Source organism: Lissotriton helveticus, chromosome 1_1 (genome assembly GCF_964261635.1).
Source record: "Lissotriton helveticus chromosome 1_1, aLisHel1.1, whole genome shotgun sequence".
In the NCBI taxonomy this organism is placed as follows: Eukaryota; Metazoa; Chordata; class Amphibia; order Caudata; family Salamandridae; genus Lissotriton; species Lissotriton helveticus.
The window spans coordinates 1,987,623,448-1,987,642,309 of record NC_136057.1 but is presented as its reverse complement, the minus strand read 5'-3'; positions in this window follow the sequence as shown (position 1 = coordinate 1,987,642,309).

Sequence of the window (18,862 nt, the reverse complement as noted above, 5' to 3'; positions counted from 1 at the left end):
TGCATTGTAGTATTGTGTGTTTTTTACAAAGTGTTTTTGAAAATAGATAAATTGAAATGATAAAATGATAAATGAGAAATTTTTGTACTATGAAATATAACTAAAAGAAAAAAATAATAAAATTATAAATTCAAAAAAATGTTGATGTTTGCCCATATGTATTAAAGTATAAAAATCAAAATGTTGGAGGTATCCCGCTAGAATTATAGAGGTCAAGGGGGAATATTTTCTGATAGTGTTTTGCTTTTCCTCTCTTTCCCTGACCATTGTAGTGAACTTAGAGGGGGTCCCATTCTTATGTTAATACATTCGCGGTTTTTGAACTGTGGGATTCAGTTGGTTGATCAGCTGACGCACGTATTGTTTACTTTTGTGGGTTGACATGTTCTGGACAGTGTAGCATCACTGTTGCTCTCTACTGGATACCAAGAAATATTTTCATTATATTTTGTTGATTTTTTGCAAAATTAATTGTGAGGAGTGAGCCCTATCTGACACCGCTACCTGCATCCAATCATTGTTTGCTAAAACTTAAATATGGAAACATTTGGGTTCTCAGATGCTGATTTCAGCTCGTTATTGGGCCATGTGGTTGATAAAGACAATACCACTAGTAACAACTTAGGTGACAACAGTGAGTGGCAGAATTTACTTAATCTCCGGAAGAGAGCTAGACGCATTGAATCACACGCATATTATATGCGTGAATATCTATTGGCAGGGGTCATTCCAACTGGCCTTAGAGTAAGAAATGCTCCAGCTTTATTCATTGAGATACGAAAATTCTTAGAAAGATGGTCTCTGATATCCAATCGCTGTTCCAGAGATTGGATGTTACTAATTATAGAGACGGCAAGAGACATCCTTATCACCTTGAATGATGAAATCCAAAAATTAGAGGACAAACTGAAAGCGTCAGACGCAGTAGAAGAAGCTAAAGAAAAATTAGAAAAAATACAAACAGATATGAAAGACTTTGAAATCTACTTAACAAATAGGAAAACGGAGAAATTGAAAAATGATGTGAGGTGGTTCTCCAAGGAGAAAATGTATCCTTATTTAAACACAAACTACTATCAAGGAGGCAACTCTAATGAGTTTCCACCGAACTACCCACCCAGAAAAAATTATACTAATTTTTCTGACACTGGTTCATCAGGGTCTGACAGTGATAACTTTGGGAACCCCGGCCCTAGTGGAGGGGGGTATAATTCTGTACCCTTCCAAGGAAGACAAGGACAACGTAACTTCCATAATAGGGGTTTTTTATCAAGGGGCCCTTACAGGGGCAGACAAGTACACTGGCAACAACACAGAGGGAACACACATACCTCGACCCCTCAACCTCAACAACGGTATGTAAAAACCAGGAATCAGCAGTATTGGTGGTAGGGGATACACGAGAAGACAGGCCATTCAACAATACTTTACCTATCTATAACCTGTCATCTAGCCAACTAAAAGACGAGGAGTCGTCAGTTTTGAGTAGAGGTCTCTCATTTGTTCCGTTTACTGTTCTGAATAAATTTAAACTACATGTCGACCTTCATGCCTTTTTTAGAAAGGTCAGGTTGAAAAAATATTTTCAAGGAAGAGATCCAACTGATGAGGAAGATAATCTTTCAAATTGTAAACCCCCATCCATTTTTTCGCCCACACTGGACATGGTGGGCCCAGAAGTTCAGATTTTTGAAAGACAAGTCCTGGCAGACGTAAATAGACTACTAACTAGACCAGAGAGGTTCAAATATAACCTTACGAAACAGGAAAATCTAGCACTCAGAGACCTTGGGAAAACACGAATCTGGTAATAAAACCCTGTGACAAGGGGGGTGGCATCCTGGTATTTGATAGAGCGGACTATGATAACAGAGTGAGAGAAATGTTATCAAATACAGAACATTACAGACCTGCAACCACTAGAGAATTACATAGACTAAGTGGTATTATTGGTGAAATGACACAAGAAGCCTTCACTAATGGATACATCTGTGAGAAGGAATTGCAATTCTTGAACAAAACCTGTCCTATCACACCAACTATGTATGGTCTCCCAAAGACTCATAAAAATGAAACCAACCCACCCCTACGTCCCATCATATCGACAATTGGTTCCAACACCGAACCACTATCCAAGTATGTAGACACCTTTTTATGCCCCTTGACTCAGAAATATGAGTCATTTGTGAAGGATACGGGTGATATGATAAATAAAATCGAGGGCCTGGCATTCGATCCTGCGATGGACATCCTTGTAACGCTTGACATTGAGGCGTTGTACACCAACATACCTCAATGTCAGGCGTTACAAGCAGTCTCTGCCTTATTGCAAAGATACCCCCAAAATAGACCAGATGAATTTATCATCCAATGTTTGGAAATTGTGCTCTTGAATAATTTTTTTGATTTTGAGGGTAACCTTTTTAAGCAAGTAAAGGGCACAAGCATGGGTGCTTCTTGTGCGCCGTCGGTGGCGAACACCTACATGGGTGAGTGGGAAATAAAGAACATTTTTAATCCAAATGCCCCCTTTTTCGAGAACGTCTCCGTATGGAGACGTTTCATCGATGACATTTTTTTTGTCTGGCATGGGGAACTCACACAATTGAAAGAGTTAATTCTCTGGCTGAACGCGAGTGATGCAAATCTTAAATTTACCTCTAACTATAGCCAGGAAAAAGTTGAGTACTTGGACATCACGATTGAAGGGATGGATGGAGCTTTGAAGGTAAGCCTTTTTCGAAAGCCAACGGCAAAGAATACCATTCTCCGGTATGAAAGTTTTCATCCCCACTGCCAAAAGGATTCTATCCCCTTCGGGGAATTCCTTCGTATTCGACGAAATTGTACATCTCTCCCAGACTATGACCATCATAGCAAGTATCTAAAGGAAAGACTAATAGAAAGAGGCTATCCCCATCGCTTAGTTCGCCAACCGTTTAAGAGGGCAAGATATTACGACAGAGATGTCTTGCTGAAAAATAAGAGAAATAAGAGTCAAGACAAAATTGTATGTGTCATAAATCACTCCACACTCAATTACAAAATTAAAAACATAATCAACAAAAACTGGAGAATACTAGAAGTTGATAGTGAAACAAATTTAGAGAAACCATTGGTGACATATCGACGCAATCAGAACCTGAGAGATCGTCTGGTTCACACCAGAAGAAAAACTGTCTCAGTAGAGAAACAAATAACTCTGACAAATGGAGATACAATTCGTGGCAACCACAGATGTGGTAATTGTCATGCCTGTGACGCCGCAATCACGGGTAATAGTCTACTCCATAATGATAAAATGATTACTTTAAAATCATTCACAAATTGTCGCAGTAAAAATATCATCTATTATATTGTATGCCCATGTGGGTTGGCATACATAGGTGAGACCGGACGCGAATTCAGGCAAAGATTTAGCGAACATAAATCGTCAGTAAGAACGAACAAGCTGACATCACCTCTGACCCAGCATTGTATAGATCACAACCACAATGAGTCGGAATTGAAGTGGTGTATTCTTGAAAAAATCCAATGCAGGAAAGGTGAACTACCTAAAAGAACTAGGAAAAAGCGGGAATGCTTTTGGATTTTTTACTTTGATAGTGTCAGAAGGGGCCTTAACGAAAATATTTCTTGGTATGTGACAGAGTAACTTCCCCAAATAGATCATACTTATAGATATAAACATCAAGGAAAATGTACTGAGAATATTATCTAGATAGCAGTGTCACAATACCTTCAACACAGCATATATAAGCAAGGCAGGATATGTTCTTCTGTGGGCTGATGCTAGAGTCTGGTCGCCCTTGATTTATGAATAACATCCCATTGTCATCTAATTTAAGTAATGTTTTTCTGGAATAACAACTAGTATTCCCTTCTAATGGTTACTCTGTACTTTTTCCTATAAATGACTTGCCACTAAAAGTTATGCAGGTACTATAATTGCAATCTATAGGGACGGTATGATGGAAACTTTGATTGAAATACCACTGATCAATGGCTGTTTTTTTACGAGCATTTGAACGTTTTTTTTGGATGCTCCTAGGGACTATAATTATTCGATTGAAGAGGGATAAATAAAGTCTAGCATCAATCTACAATGGCCGCCATAATACTGACCATCTCTGTGGCATTTAAAACATCGCACATATAGCCAATACTTTAAAAACAAACTAGTATCACTACCTTGTGAATAGTGTTATAATATTTGCAACTTAACACATACAAGTGAGGCAGTATAATTTCATCTGGGTTTTAATCATTGGTCTCCTCCAACAAATAAATAACATCCCATAGATATCAATTCCTGAGTCTTTAAACTCATGGTGATTCTAATTAATAAATAGTGGTTATTCGGAATGGGTATATCGTTCCGTTTTCTATAGAAACTTCCCAGTAATACTCAAACAGCGTTTTTATTAAAATTGTAATACATAGGGTTCGTAGGATGTAAACCTCGATCAGAACACCATTTAGTAATGGCTGTTTCTTTTTCATGCCCACGTGACCGTATTTTGAGGCGCTCCCAAGGACGTCACACGCCCGACTACTAAGTGGTATGAACACCCAAAACACCACTTAATAATGGCCGCCAGGTTTCCGACGATGTGATCAGCCCGTTGGCGCCAAAACATCGTAAATAAAAAGTTGGTAGTACCGGTAACATCTTAGGCGACCGGAGCAGCGCGAGGACACCTTTGGTTGGACTCATACGGACCCTACGGGAGAGACACTATAGTAAGTACTGCGTGTCTGATAATCAAACAAACCAGATAACTTAAAGAGAATATTTTCGAGAACTTTTTAACCTGACGAATTTACATGTTCGTCTATTTCAGATAACCAAAATTCACATCTCCCCGAGATAAACTAATGAAGGGCGCGGTGACGACTTAGTGCGCACTAATCACCCGCCGACAAAAGATGGTTTCGGGAGGAATTTAAAATACCCATATAACAAGGTCAGTAACAATGCCAGCAAAATCTTTACAAATTTAAAACATCGTTCAGTGCTAAGCATTAGTGAGACAGTATTCTATTGTTTCTCCTTGGCTTTGGGCCCCTACAGATAAAACTTCGGTTTCAAAACAGAGAAACACAACAGTCCTGCACATTTACAACCAGTGACAAAGTCGCTACATGATAAAATTGATACAACTGGTAAGCGGTTTTTGTATGAAACTATGCAAAACCTCCTTTATTAAATCGTGGCATATCAGTAAAGTAAATTAAGCTGTTTTATTCTGATACAGGAAGCGCCATAAATTTTATCTCAAAAGGCTCTGAAGCTTGGGACTGAAGCAGGCTATGAGTCCATTGATAACTTGAAGGTACATCATCCACTAAAACTTGGCGTATTATATTTGTTTAAGGTGACAACATTCAAAACTTGAAATGTGGAAGTAATTTGTATATATGACATAGTCTCCACATAAAGAGACTTCTCAGAAAATGGTTTATTTACAGAGCATGGGTACAGAAACTCTGTAACCTCTTACAGTGGGGTAAAGTCTTAGTATAATTTATGAAGAGACAGGTCTTGTGTCTATAGGAAACAGAAACTCTGTAACCACTTATAGTGGTGTAAAGTCTTAGTATAATTTATGAAGAGACAGGCTTGGTGTCTATAATGAGAGCACTAGCGGTGATGGTGCATTGTTTGGTTCAGGTTTGCTTACATGAGAGTAAAAAATAACTGAAGAATAATATGTGTATATGAGTTGTTACCTGTTGTACATAGGGCTACGCAATTGATCTAATTGATGTAAAAATGTCACGAATTAATAGGATTTAGTGAAGCAAATGTATGTCATTTATCGTTACAGATACCCAACCATGCAGGGTCTATAAAATATCGTTTTGAATACATGAGTATTCTGCAAGACAGGTCCTGAGGAAGGTGGTTCTTTACTGCCGAAACGCGTCGACCTTGCGTATCAATTCGCACTTCAATCTGCGATCCCTCAGACGCAGAATCAAGAATGAATGTAGTATGAATGATAAGAATGGGGTGTATGTATTTGTGAGAATGTATATTTTTTGCATATATTGTTTTCTCTGCATGGAATGGTTTTTATTGATTGCATTGTAGTATTGTGTGTTTTTTACAAAGTGTTTTTGAAAATAGATAAATTGAAATGATAAAATGATAAATGAGAAATTTTTGTACTATGAAATTTAACTAAAAGAAAAAAATAATAAAATTATAAATTCAAAAAAATGTTGATGTTTGCCCATATGTATTAAAGTATAAAAATCAAAATGTTGGAGGTATCCCGCTAGAATTATAGAGGTCAAGGGGGAATATTTTCTGACAGGATTCTTTCTGGCACAGTGCTCCTGCCACAAATATTAAAGCTCAACAGCAAGCACTTACAGATATGAAATAAAGCAGGTGCCTGAGTTTAAGCTCAAATTCAGTAACTCATTAGTCAGCGCAAAAAAATCATGAGCTTTGTCGAGGCTGGGCAGGTGTGCTTTCTCCCCATATCTACCCCCGAAAATAGGCTGTGATGCTTGATGGAGGCCTTTGCATCCTTGACTTTCACAAGCGCAATCCCCGTGCAGTTCCTGTGACCAGGAGCTTCTTTCTCCTCATCTGCTGCTCTGATCGGTCTCTGACCTTTTATAAACACGAGAGGCATGTGAACTCACATAGAAGCCTGCCCGTTTGGCCCCGCCCCACACACATGCAGTGTGCACCGTCTTCCCGCCCTTTACCCACTATGATGGATAGCTCACTCAAGGGACCCTGGCGATCTTCGGCACAGTGGCAAAGTAACACACACATGGTCACTGGAGACAACTATTCTGGCCCTTTACACAGCTGTATTTTGTGAAAAGCACTATGCATTTACCCAACGAGGTAGCACTTACTGATAAGCCAGTAGAAAGTACTCCAGTTGAGTAGAGGTATCGAACAAAACGGTGGGGTCTTCTTGGATAAATATGCAGGACAGAATTCATTCTGGCACGATGCTTCTGTCACAAAAATTAAAGCTCAACAGGAAGCACTTACAGTCCGGATATAAATAAAGCAGGTGCCCGAGGTTAAGCTCAAATTCAGTAACTCATTAATCAGCCCAAAGAAATTGTGATCTTTGTCAAGGCTGGGCAGGTGTGCTTTCTCCCTATATCTAGCCTCGAAAATTAGCTGTGATGCTTGATGGAGGCCTTTACATCCTTGGCTTTCACAAGCGCAATCCAAGTTCAGTTCCTGTGACCATGAGCTTCTTTCTCCTCATCTGCTGCTCTGATTGGTGACTGACCTTTTATAAACATGAGAGGCATGTGGACTCGCATAGAAGCCCACCCATTTGGCCCCGCCCCACACACTAGCAGTGTGCCCCGTCTTCCTGCCCTTTACCCACTATGATGGACAGCTCACTCAAGGGACCCGGGTGCCCTTGGGCATGATGGCAAAGTTACACACACATGGTCACTGGACACAACTCTTCTGGCCCTTTACGCAGCTGTAGTGTGGGAAAAGCACTATACATTTACCCAACGAGGTAACACTTACTGATAAGCCATTAGAAAGTACTCCAGTTGAGCAGAGGTATCAAACAACATGGTGGCGTCTTCTTGGATAAATATGCAAGGCAGAATTCATTCTGGCACGATGCTTCTGTCACAAAAATTAAAGCTCAACAGGAAGCACTTACAGTCCAGATATAAATAAAGCAGGTGCCCGAGGTTAAGCTCAAATTCAGTAACTCATTGATCAGCCCCAACAAATTGTGAGCTTTGTCAAGGCTGGGCAGGTGTGCTTTCTCCCCATATCTATCCTCGAAAATTAGCAGTGATGCTTGATGGAGGACTTTGCATCCTTGGCTTTCACAAGCGTAATCCAAGTGCAGTTCCTGTGACCAGGAGCTTCTTTCTCCTCATCTGCTGCTCTGATTGGTCTCCGACCTTTTATAAACACGAGAGGCATGTGAACTCGCATAGAAGCCCGCCCATTTGGCCCCGCACCACACACTAGCAGTGTGACCCGTCTTCCCGCCCTTTACCCACTATGATGGACAGCTCACTCAAGGGATCCGGGCGCCCTTGGGCACGATGGCAAAGTTACACACACATGGTCACTGGACACAACTCTTCTGGCCCTTTACGCAGCTGTAGTGTGGGAAAAGCACTATACATTTACCCAACAAGGTAGCACTTACTGATTAGCCAGTAGAAAGTACTCCAGTTGAGTAGAGGTATTGAACAAAACGGTGGCGTCTTCTTGGATAAATATGCAGGGCAGGATTTATTCTGGCACGATGCTCCTGCCACAAAATTAAAGCTTAACAGGAAGCACTTACAGTCTAGATTTAAATAAAGCAGGTGCCTGAGTTTAAGCTCAAATTCATTAACTCATTAATCAGCCCAAAGAAATCGTGAGCTTTGTCGAGGCTGGGTAGGTGTGCTTTCTCCTCATATCTACCCTCGAAAATTAGCTGTGATGCTTGATGGAGGCCTTTGCATCCTTGACTTTCACAAGCGTAATCCCCGTGCAGTTCCTATGACCAGGAGCTTCTTTCTACTCATCTGCTGCTCTGATTGGTCTCTGACCTTTTATAAACATGAGAGGCATGTGAACTCGCACAGAAGCCCCGCCCATTTGCCCCGCCACACTCACTAGCGGTGTGCACAGTCTTCCCACCCTTTACCCACTATGATGGACAGCTCACTCAAGGGACCCTAGTGCCCTTTGGCACGATGGCAAAGTTACACACACATGCTCAATGGAAACGGTAGTGACACAAAATATCGAAATTAAAATATCGATATACAATAATATCGATGTTTTAATATCGATGGTATAGAATATCGATGTGTAAAATATCGACAGACAGAATATCGTTTTTAAGGTATGTATGTTACTAGAATATCGATGTGTAAAATATCGACAGACAGAATATCGTTTTATAAGGTATGTATGTTACTAATATCGAAATTTACTAATATCTAAATTTTGTTTAGTGTTATGTATTTTATTATGTTGTTTATATGTTTGTTAAATATGTTTTGTAATGTATGTTTGAAAATTAGTAATTTTGTTTACATTTAGCGTTTTAGTATTAGAGCGGGTTGTGGGTTTATAGGGGAATAGGGTGGGAAGTAATTTAATAATAATTAAGTAATTAATATATTTTTGAAAATATTTTTAATTAATAATTAATTGGTAATTAAATAATATTAATTAGTTAAATAAAATAATTAAAGTTAATGTGGTAATATATATAATTTTTTGTTATTGTTAATTAATAATTAATTGGTAATTAATAACTATTAAGTGATTAAATGATGTGATTTATTTATGTGTAGTGGGTTGTGTGCTTATAGGGGAATAGGGTGTGATATAATTAAATGTAAATAATTAAAGAGATTGTATTTATTTATTGGTATTTATTGTTAATTGATTGGTAATTAATATGTGTTAATTAGTTCATTTATAATTACATCAATTTAATAATATAAATTGTTATTAATTGATTAATTGAAATTTATATTAATTGTGTTTTTTTGTATGTGTAGTGTGTTGTGTGTTAAAGGGGGAGTAGTGTGGGAAGTAATTTTTACCCCCATGCTATCCAATGCTTTCCCTACTGTTGCACCCTCTGGGGTGGGAATAGTAATTTTTACCCCTACGCTATCCAACGCTTTCCCTACTGTTGCACCCTCTGGAGTGGGAATAGTAATTTTTACCCCTACTCTATCCAACGCTTTCCCTACTGTTGCACCCTCTGGAGTGGGAATAGTAATTATTACCCCTACGCTATCCAACGCTTTCCCTACTGTTGCACCCTCTGCAGTGGGAATAGTAATTTAAACCCCTACGCTATCCAACGCTTTCCATACTGTTGCATTCTTTGGAGTGGGAATAGTAATTTTTACTCCTACGCAATCCAACGCTTTCCCTACTGTTGCACTCCCTGGAGTGGGAATAGTAATTTTTACTCCTAAGCTATCCAACGCTTTCCCTACTGTTGCACCCTCTGGAGTGGGAATAGTAATTTTTACCCCTATGCTATCCAACGCTTTCCCTACTGTTGCACCCTCTGGAGTGGGAATAGTAATTATTACCCCTACGCTATCCAACGCTTTCCCTACTGTTGCACCCTCTGGAGTGGGAATAGTAATTTTTACCCCTATGCTATCCAACGCTTTCCCTACTGTTGCACCCTCTGGAGTGTGAATAGTAATTATTACCCCTACGCTATCCAACGCTTTCCCTACTGTTGCACCCTCTGGAGTGGGAATAGTAAATTTTACCCCTACGCTATCCAATGCTTTCCATACTGTTGCACTCTCTAGAGTGGGAATAGTAATTTTTATCCCTACGCTATCCAATGCTTTCCCTACTGTTGCACCCTCTGGAGTGTGAATAGTAATTTTTACTCCTAAGCAATCCAACGCTTTCCCTACTGTGCACTCTCTGGAGTGGGAATAGTAATTTTTACTCCTACGCTATCCAACACTTTCCCTACTGTTGCACCCTCTGGAGTGGGAATAGTAATTTTTACCCCTACGCTATCCAACGCTTTCCCTACTGTTGCGCCCTCTGGAGTGGGAATAGTCATTTTTACCCCTACGCTATCCAACGCTTTCCCTACTGTTGCACCCTCTGGAGTGGGAATAGTAATTTAAACCCCTACGCTATCCAACGCTTTCCATTCTGTTGCACTCCCTGGAGTGTGAATAGTAATTTTTACTCCTACGCTATCCAACGCTTTCCCTACTGTGGCACCCTCTGGAGTGGGAATAGTAATTTTTACCCCTACGCTATCCAACGCTTTCCCTACTGTTGCACCCTCTGGAGTGGGAATAGTAATTTTTACCCCTACGCTATCCAATGCTTTCCCTACTGTTGCACTCCCTGGAGTGGGAATAGTAATTTTTACTCCTACGCTATCCAACACTTTCCCTACTGTTGCACCCTCTGGAGTGGGAATAGTAATTTTTACCCCTATGCTATCCAACGCTTTCCCTACTGTTGCACCCTCTGGAGTGGGAATAGTAATTATTACCCCTACGCTATCCAACGCTTTCCCTACTGTTGCACCCTCTGGAGTGGGAATAGTAATTTAAACCCCTACGCTATCCAACGCTTTCCATACTGTTGCACCCTCTGGAGTGGGAATAGTAATTTTTACCCCTACGCAATCCAACGCTTTCCCTACTGTTGCACTCCCTGGAGTTGGAATAGTAATTTTTACTCCTACGCTATCCAACGCTTTCCCTACTGTTGCACCCTCTGGAGTGGGAATAGTCATTTTTACCCCTATGCTATCCAACGCTTTCCCTACTGTTGCACCCTCTGGAGTGGGAATAGTACATTTTACCCCTACGCTATCCAACGCTTTCCCTACTGTTGCACCCTTTGGAGTGTGAATAGTAATTTTTACCCCTACGCAATCCAACGCTTTCCCTACTGTGCACTCTCTGGAGTGGGAATAGTAATTTTTACTCCTACGCTATCCAACACTTTCCCTACTGTTGCACCCTCTGGAGTGGGAATAGTAATTTTTACCCCTACGCTATCCAACGCTTTCCCTACTGTTGCGCCCTCTGGAGTGGGAATAGTCATTTTTACCCCTACGCTATCCAACGCTTTCCCTACTGTTGCACCCTCTGGAGTGGGAATAGTAATTTAAACCCCTATGCTATCCAACGCTTTCCATTCTGTTGCACTCCCTGGAGTGTGAATAGTAATTTTTACTCCTACGCTATCCAACGCTTTCCCTACTGTTGCACCCTCTGGAGTGGGAATAGTAATTTTTACCCCTACGCTATCCAACGCTTTCCCTACTGTTGCACCCTCTGGAGTGGGAATAGTAATTTTTACCCCTACGCTATCCAATGCTTTCCCTACTGTTGCACTCCCTGGAGAGGGCATAGTAATTTTTACTCCTACGCTATCCAACACTTTCCCTACTGTTGCACCCTCTGGAGTGGGAATAGTAATTTTTACCCCTATGCTATCCAACGCTTTCCCTACTGTTGCACCCTCTGGAGTGGGAATAGTAATTATTACCCCTACGCTATCCAACGCTTTCCCTACTGTTGCACCCTCTGGAGTGGGAATAGTAATTTAAACCCCTACGCTATCCAACGCTTTCCATACTGTTGCACCCTCTGGAGTGGGAATAGTAATTTTTACCCCTACGCAATCCAACGCTTTCCCTACTGTTGCACTCCCTGGAGTTGGAATAGTAATTTTTACTCCTACGCTATCCAACGCTTTCCCTACTGTTGCACCCTCTGGAGTGGGAATAGTCATTTTTACCCCTATGCTATCCAACGCTTTCCCTACTGTTGCACCCTCTGGAGTGGGAATAGTAAATTTTACCCCTACGCTATCCAACGCTTTCCCTACTGTTGCACCCTTTGGAGTGGGAATAGTAATTTAAACCCCTACGCTATCCAACGCTTTCCATACTGTTGCATTCTTTGGAGTGGGAATAGTAATTTTTATCCCTACGCTATCCAATGCTTTCCCTACTGTTGCACTCCCTGGAGTGGGAATAGTAATTTTTACTCCTACGCTATCCAACGCTTTCCCTACTGTTGCACCCTCTGGAGTGGGAATAGTAATTTTTACCCCTATGCTATCCAACGCTTTCCCTACTGTTGCAACCTCTGGAGTGGGAATAGTAATTTTTACCCCTACGCTATCCAACGCTTTCCCTACTGTTGCACCCTCTGGAGTGGGAATAGTAATTTAAACCCCTACGCTATTCAACTCTTTCCCTACTGTTGCACCCTCTGGAGTGGGAATAGTAATTTTTACCCCTACGCAATCCAACGCTTTCCCTACTGTTGCACCCCCTGGAGTGGGAATAGTAATTTTTACTCCTACACTATCCAACGCTTTCCCTACTGTTGCACCCTCTGGAGTGGGAATAGTAATTTAAACCCCTACGCTATCCAACGCTTTCCCTACTGTTGCACCCTCTGGAGTGGGAATAGTAATTTTTACCCCTACGCTATCCAACGCTTTTCCTAATGTTGCAATATGTGGAGTAAGTATATATATAAATTTATATGTAGAGTTTTTAATGTATTTTAAATGTATATGTATTAGTTATAATTTTTTTAATATGTTTTAATGTTTTTATTTAATATTTGTAAAATTATATGTATTTTAAAAATATTTTTACATTATTATTAATATATTTAAAAAAACGATATTTTTAATTTCGATATTTTTGTACTACGATATTATTTTTTCGATATTTTTGTACTTACCTTTATGAAGATATAACTCCGATATATTTTAAGTCGATATTTTTGTGTCGATATTTTTGTATGTAGATATTCTGTCTGTCGATATTATGTCATAGATCCCTGGAAACAACTCTTCTGGCCCTGTATGCAGCTGTAGTGTGGGAAAAGCAGTACAGCACTATACATTTACCCAACGAGGTAGCCCTTACTAATTAGCCAGTAGAAAGTACTCCAGTTGAGTAGAGGTATCGCACAAAACGGTGGCGTCTTCTTAGATAAATATGCAGGGCAGGATTCATTCTGGCATTCTGGCATGATGCTCCTATCACAAAAATTAAAGCTCAACAGGAAGCACTTACAAATATAAATAAAGCAGGTGCCCGAGTTTAGGCTCAAATTCAGTAACTCATTAATCAGAATCAGAAGCCCCGCCCCCAAAATCTCCGTGAGCACGTGAAATTCTGCATGTTCATGGAGTTTTTTTGCAGTTTCGCAACATTTTGCGAAAGGCAATTTCACAAATTCCGCCCACCCCTACTTGATTTATGATTTCTATTTCTTTTGTTGCAGATTGGACAGGTTTCCTCTTGGGACCGGAAAGGAAGATTCGCTGCTTTGGCGTCACCATGGAAACCCTGCCGAAGCTGGATCACCGCCGAAACACTTCTTGTGCTGGGAAGGTGCCTTGAAGACTGCAGAGGAACACACAGGACTGGAGCTGCTCTGGAAATCATGTGAGGAAGAGGATTCAACGAGCACAAGCGAGTTCTGTTGTAATGTGGGGCCTTTTATACTGTTTCTTTGGGTGGGGTTCTCCAGTTAGGGTGTGGTTAGAAAAACATGGGAAGCATGCTTCAACTGCCATTAAGACAATCAGCTGAGTATGCAAATGAGCCCCTGAGCTCAAACTCAATATCCAGTTTATTCCTGCATCAAGTTGTACAATGAGTATGCAAATGAGCCCCTGAGCTCAAACTGAATATCCAGTTTATTCCTGCATCGGGTCAAAAAAAGTCACTTTGGCATATGCTTGTGCAAAAGGAGCCAACTAGAAAACGCCTCATAGAAAAATATAAAACAAGAAACATTATTCATGACAAAGTAAAAACAAAAGACACACAGGGCCAATTCTCATTACGCAGTAAGGGGCTGGGCTATGTTTTTAGTACAAAACCCTAACAGGACCTATGTGATTCTTGAACAGTTTGAGAATCTAGACATAAATGAAGAATCTGAAGACGATGCAAATGTAGAACAGATTGATGAAGGGGAAGTGAGACCTCCTTGAAGTTTTTAACAAATTCTGATTCTAAATTAAAAGAAAGAAGAGAGATCTTCTTAAATCAAAATGACTGAGACCAGAGTTAAGGAAAGACCAAAAAGAAATTGCATAAAAAAATGTTGTAGAGTTTGTATATGTACTTTGTTATTAGTGATAGTAGTTTGGTTATTTTTAACAATAGCAGTCCCTTATCTGCTGATAGCAGATAAAAAGAATGACACTAATGTTATTGAGAAAACAGCTAACATGAAAGGAGATAGAGTAGAATTAGAAGCATCAGATGAGACAGACTTACATCAAACAGTAACTGACAATGATACGTCTTTAAATGTATTTAAAAAGTTATTATTTCAGTACGTAGACACGATGGAGATTTGTGATTGTTATGTTTGTATGAAATTATCTACTTCAGTAGCCGAAGGAGTAACAAACCACCATTTACCTTTAACGTATGGCATTTCTTGTAGTGTATTGTCAAGTTTATTTTATAGAACAGGGAAATTACAATATTTCTATTCTAATATAGATGTGGTGTTTACAGAAATTCCTATTCAAAAGAATATGAATCCAGTTAAAAGTAGTTTAGATGCACAGTTCATGGGTGAATTCTTCCTAACAATGGAGTCACTAGATATAGAAAAGGCACATAAAGATAATCTAACTTGTACATTACGAGAAGAAGACAAAGTGTTTTTGAATTTATTTGAGGAAAGGAGGCAAGATTTCCCAAGAAAAGCTGCTAAACAGAAACATCATATTCCATCATAGGCAGAAAAATAAGGGATTTATACAGCTGGCAAAGAACATGCTGAGATGGCTCTAGATTTTGTGAAGACAGGGAAAATATGCCTCCATAGATTAAAAACAGATTATAATAACGTATTTATTGGTTCCAGTGAATGTGAACATAACTTTCTAATTTTGGGAGGTTGGGGACTAAAAGGGAGAACTGATCCAGTATGTCCTGGAATTTACTACATGTGTGGGAATAAGGTTTATTATAAGCTGCCTGCCAGGTGGTATGGAAGTTGCTACTTTGGAATTGTTTTTCCAAAGATATATCATGTAAAAAGAATCACTGGAAGCAATGAAAATGCTAATGAACTAATACGTAGAAAGAGATAGTTTTTCAGAGATGAGAGGTGACATTTTTTGTTACCTTCAGGGGGAGTCGTACTAAATTCACATAGGATCTGTCAATTGTCAACAGTAGTTGATCGGCTATCGACTAATACTGCTGGAGGCTTCTTGATGATTAATACAGAAATGGTTGCGATTAGGTCTATGGTTTTGCAAAATCGACTTGTGCTTGATATACTTTTGGCTAAAGGGGGCGGTGTCTGTAAAATGTTGAAGGTGCAACATTGTTGCACTTATATTTCAGATAAAATAACTGAAATTAAAGGATTTATAAAGAATATTACAAAAATGCAAGACGAACAAGAACCACTGGAAATTGATAATGTATGGGAAAAACTAACAAAAAGGATATCTTCAGTAGGGAGTTGGTTTTCATATGTAGGGAAAGGTTTCCTAGGACATGTAGTATTCCTTATAGTAGGTATAACAATAATAGTAGTATCGATAATAATATGGTGTAAGTGTTGTACTAATAAACTGAGAAGGAGAAGATATGAAATAAATGGAAAGGCAAATCAGAGAAATTATGAAGAAATTCAGTTGAAGGAAATGTAAGGCAAGTTATATGAGCAAATGGAAGGCTTAAAGAACAAAGATGAGAACAGGAGTGGTAAATGAAAAGAATTTGAAAAATACTAAATTTGGCATCTGATGGGGGATGGGTACATTTTGTGATGGCTTTAAAATGCCATCAGAGAGGGGATTGATGGAGCAAGGACTTGTGAAAAAGAGACTTGCTTGTATGCAATCTTCTCCTATAACCACTAACCCCATACTAAACTTGTATTGTGGAAATAACGTGCATTTATACAACATTTTTTAGTAAGGACGAAGCTTGCCAATGTGTTTTATTAACCATTAACTCGAGAGTGATTCCAAAATGGCCGCTAACCGAAAATTTTAGTGCGCATGTGTCTACTGCATCTACGGAGTATGACGTATCTGTTGCTTGGATGGAACTTTCTGCACTTGCTCAGTAGCTAATAAAATGACTGCTTGAAACTCACATGCTTGCCACCTGCTTTCTGAAATACTAAGTCCAGCTATTCTACTAATGCTAATGCGGGAAGAGTAATATTACGTAAATGAAATTAGAATAGAGATAGGTGGTATACAGTGAAACCATTTATTTTTGATTTTAACATTTGTCTTTTTGACTTTTCCAATAGTGCTTATAATGGCCCTCTAGATATGAACCACAGTCCATTCCCTCTCGTTCTACTGCACATGTGCAGTGAATCCGAACCGGAAGACACAATGTCAACTTGGACATTGCCTAAGGCTGTGAATGGTTACATTTATGGGAATCAGAACGACAGTCCACTGAAATGCATGAGAACTACTGTTTTTTTCTCTAATATGTGACAATTACATTGTGAATATGGGTGGGAATAAAGACTGATGTATAAAAGTTAAGGGGTGAGGATATTAAACAAAGAGCTGAAAGAAAATGATAGGAAATAAGCATGGCGTGATGATCACCTCCTCTTGCCTGTCCAATCAGAGTTAGGAGTTTCATAAATTTGAAACATTAATGGGTGGTACTAGCATAAAGAAAGGTATAATTGAGGTAGCATTAGTTAGTTAGCTATTGTTAGAGATCGGGATGCTGTTCGAGAGCACAGAGATCTATCAAATTAATTTAGAAGAAGATCGCGGAAGAATCTCGAGGAGGAAGAGAGTGTCAGAAAAGGGGGCTACGCAAGCGTCGGTGATAGAGAGGTCAATGTCCAGTCCTGATTTCTGTCCTGAATCTTTGTTCGCCAGAACTTTAGTGGGGGAATCCCACCAAATTCCTAGGCCTGGGAGTTTGTTTTCACGCCATATTTGATAACTATAACTATATCTATATATGCGTTTGTGTGCTTTCTCTCTATCTTCTCCCTTTCATGCAGTGTCATTGCAAAGTACAAATGAATGTATCTTGATTGATTATTTGAATATTCCTTCCTGTGGGAGACAGAGTTTGTTCTGTACTGTGTAAGTGGTTCACATGAATTTAATCTGAGATAAAAATGTAAAAGACATCCCGACTCTGTGATCATTTTTCAATGTGCAAGTATATAGAAAAGATATGTCATTTTACCATCAACTAGTCCCACTAATGTTACATTGACCAGAGGAAAGAACTTTTGATCAGTGAAAAGATTAGTTAGGGACTAAAGATAACTCATCTAGAGAAATACAAAAACATGATCCCAACGGTTATTACCAGTGTGTTGTTAATGAATTTATGGGCCCAGTTGAGTATGTGGTGTTAGATTACTTGTTGCTGGTAACCCGCTGGATCACTATACTACAAGGTGACATTGAGACAGCCCAATACAGCTTAGGTGGCCAAAGCCATGATTAATATTTTCCTCTTTTCCAAATGCAGGATTTGAGTACCCACTTCAGAACATATTCTCCCTAACCCTGTGGAGGACACTGGTCCTAGAACACGCAATACACACCCTTCCAGGAAAGAAAGTATGATTATATCCTTATCAAATCCCAGAGTCTCGACAAGAAGACATCAAAAAATATATCCAACAAATGCAAGAACTGGGGGGTCAGAGAACCACCTAAGTGTGGATGGAATTACCCTATAGTGATTGTCCTGAAACCAGGCGGGTCCATTCTAGTCTGTATTGATTTACAAGAGGTCAATAAAATATCTAAATTTGACGCATATCCCCTTCCAAGGGTTGACGAGATGATAGAGAAGTTTGGTAAAGCACAATACATAAACAACTTAGATTTGTGCAAAGGATACTGGTGGGTCCCATTAAAAAAACAGGATAGAGAAAAAAGTTATTTCTCCACAATGGGAGGACTAGATCACTTTAAAGTACTGTCTTTAGGGCTACACAAGGCACCTACAACATTGCAGAGACTTATGAACATAGTGCTCCAACCCTGTGAGGCATTTGCAGCAGCCTATATCGAGGACATAATCATTTATAGCACCTCTTGGGAGCAACACCTAGACCACTTGACTACGGTATTACATACCTTAGGAGAAAACAGCGTAACTATTAAACCTGCTAAGAATCATTTAGCTGCCAAATCAGTGAAGTATCCTGGGTACCTTCTAGGGGAAGGATATATCAAACCACAAGAAGAAAAAGTAGCTGCTATTTCACAAGTGCCTTTTCCTCAAACTAGAAAAGACCTCAGAGCCTTATTGGGACTCTTAGTATGCTGCAGGAGGTTAATTCCTGACTTCTCTCATAT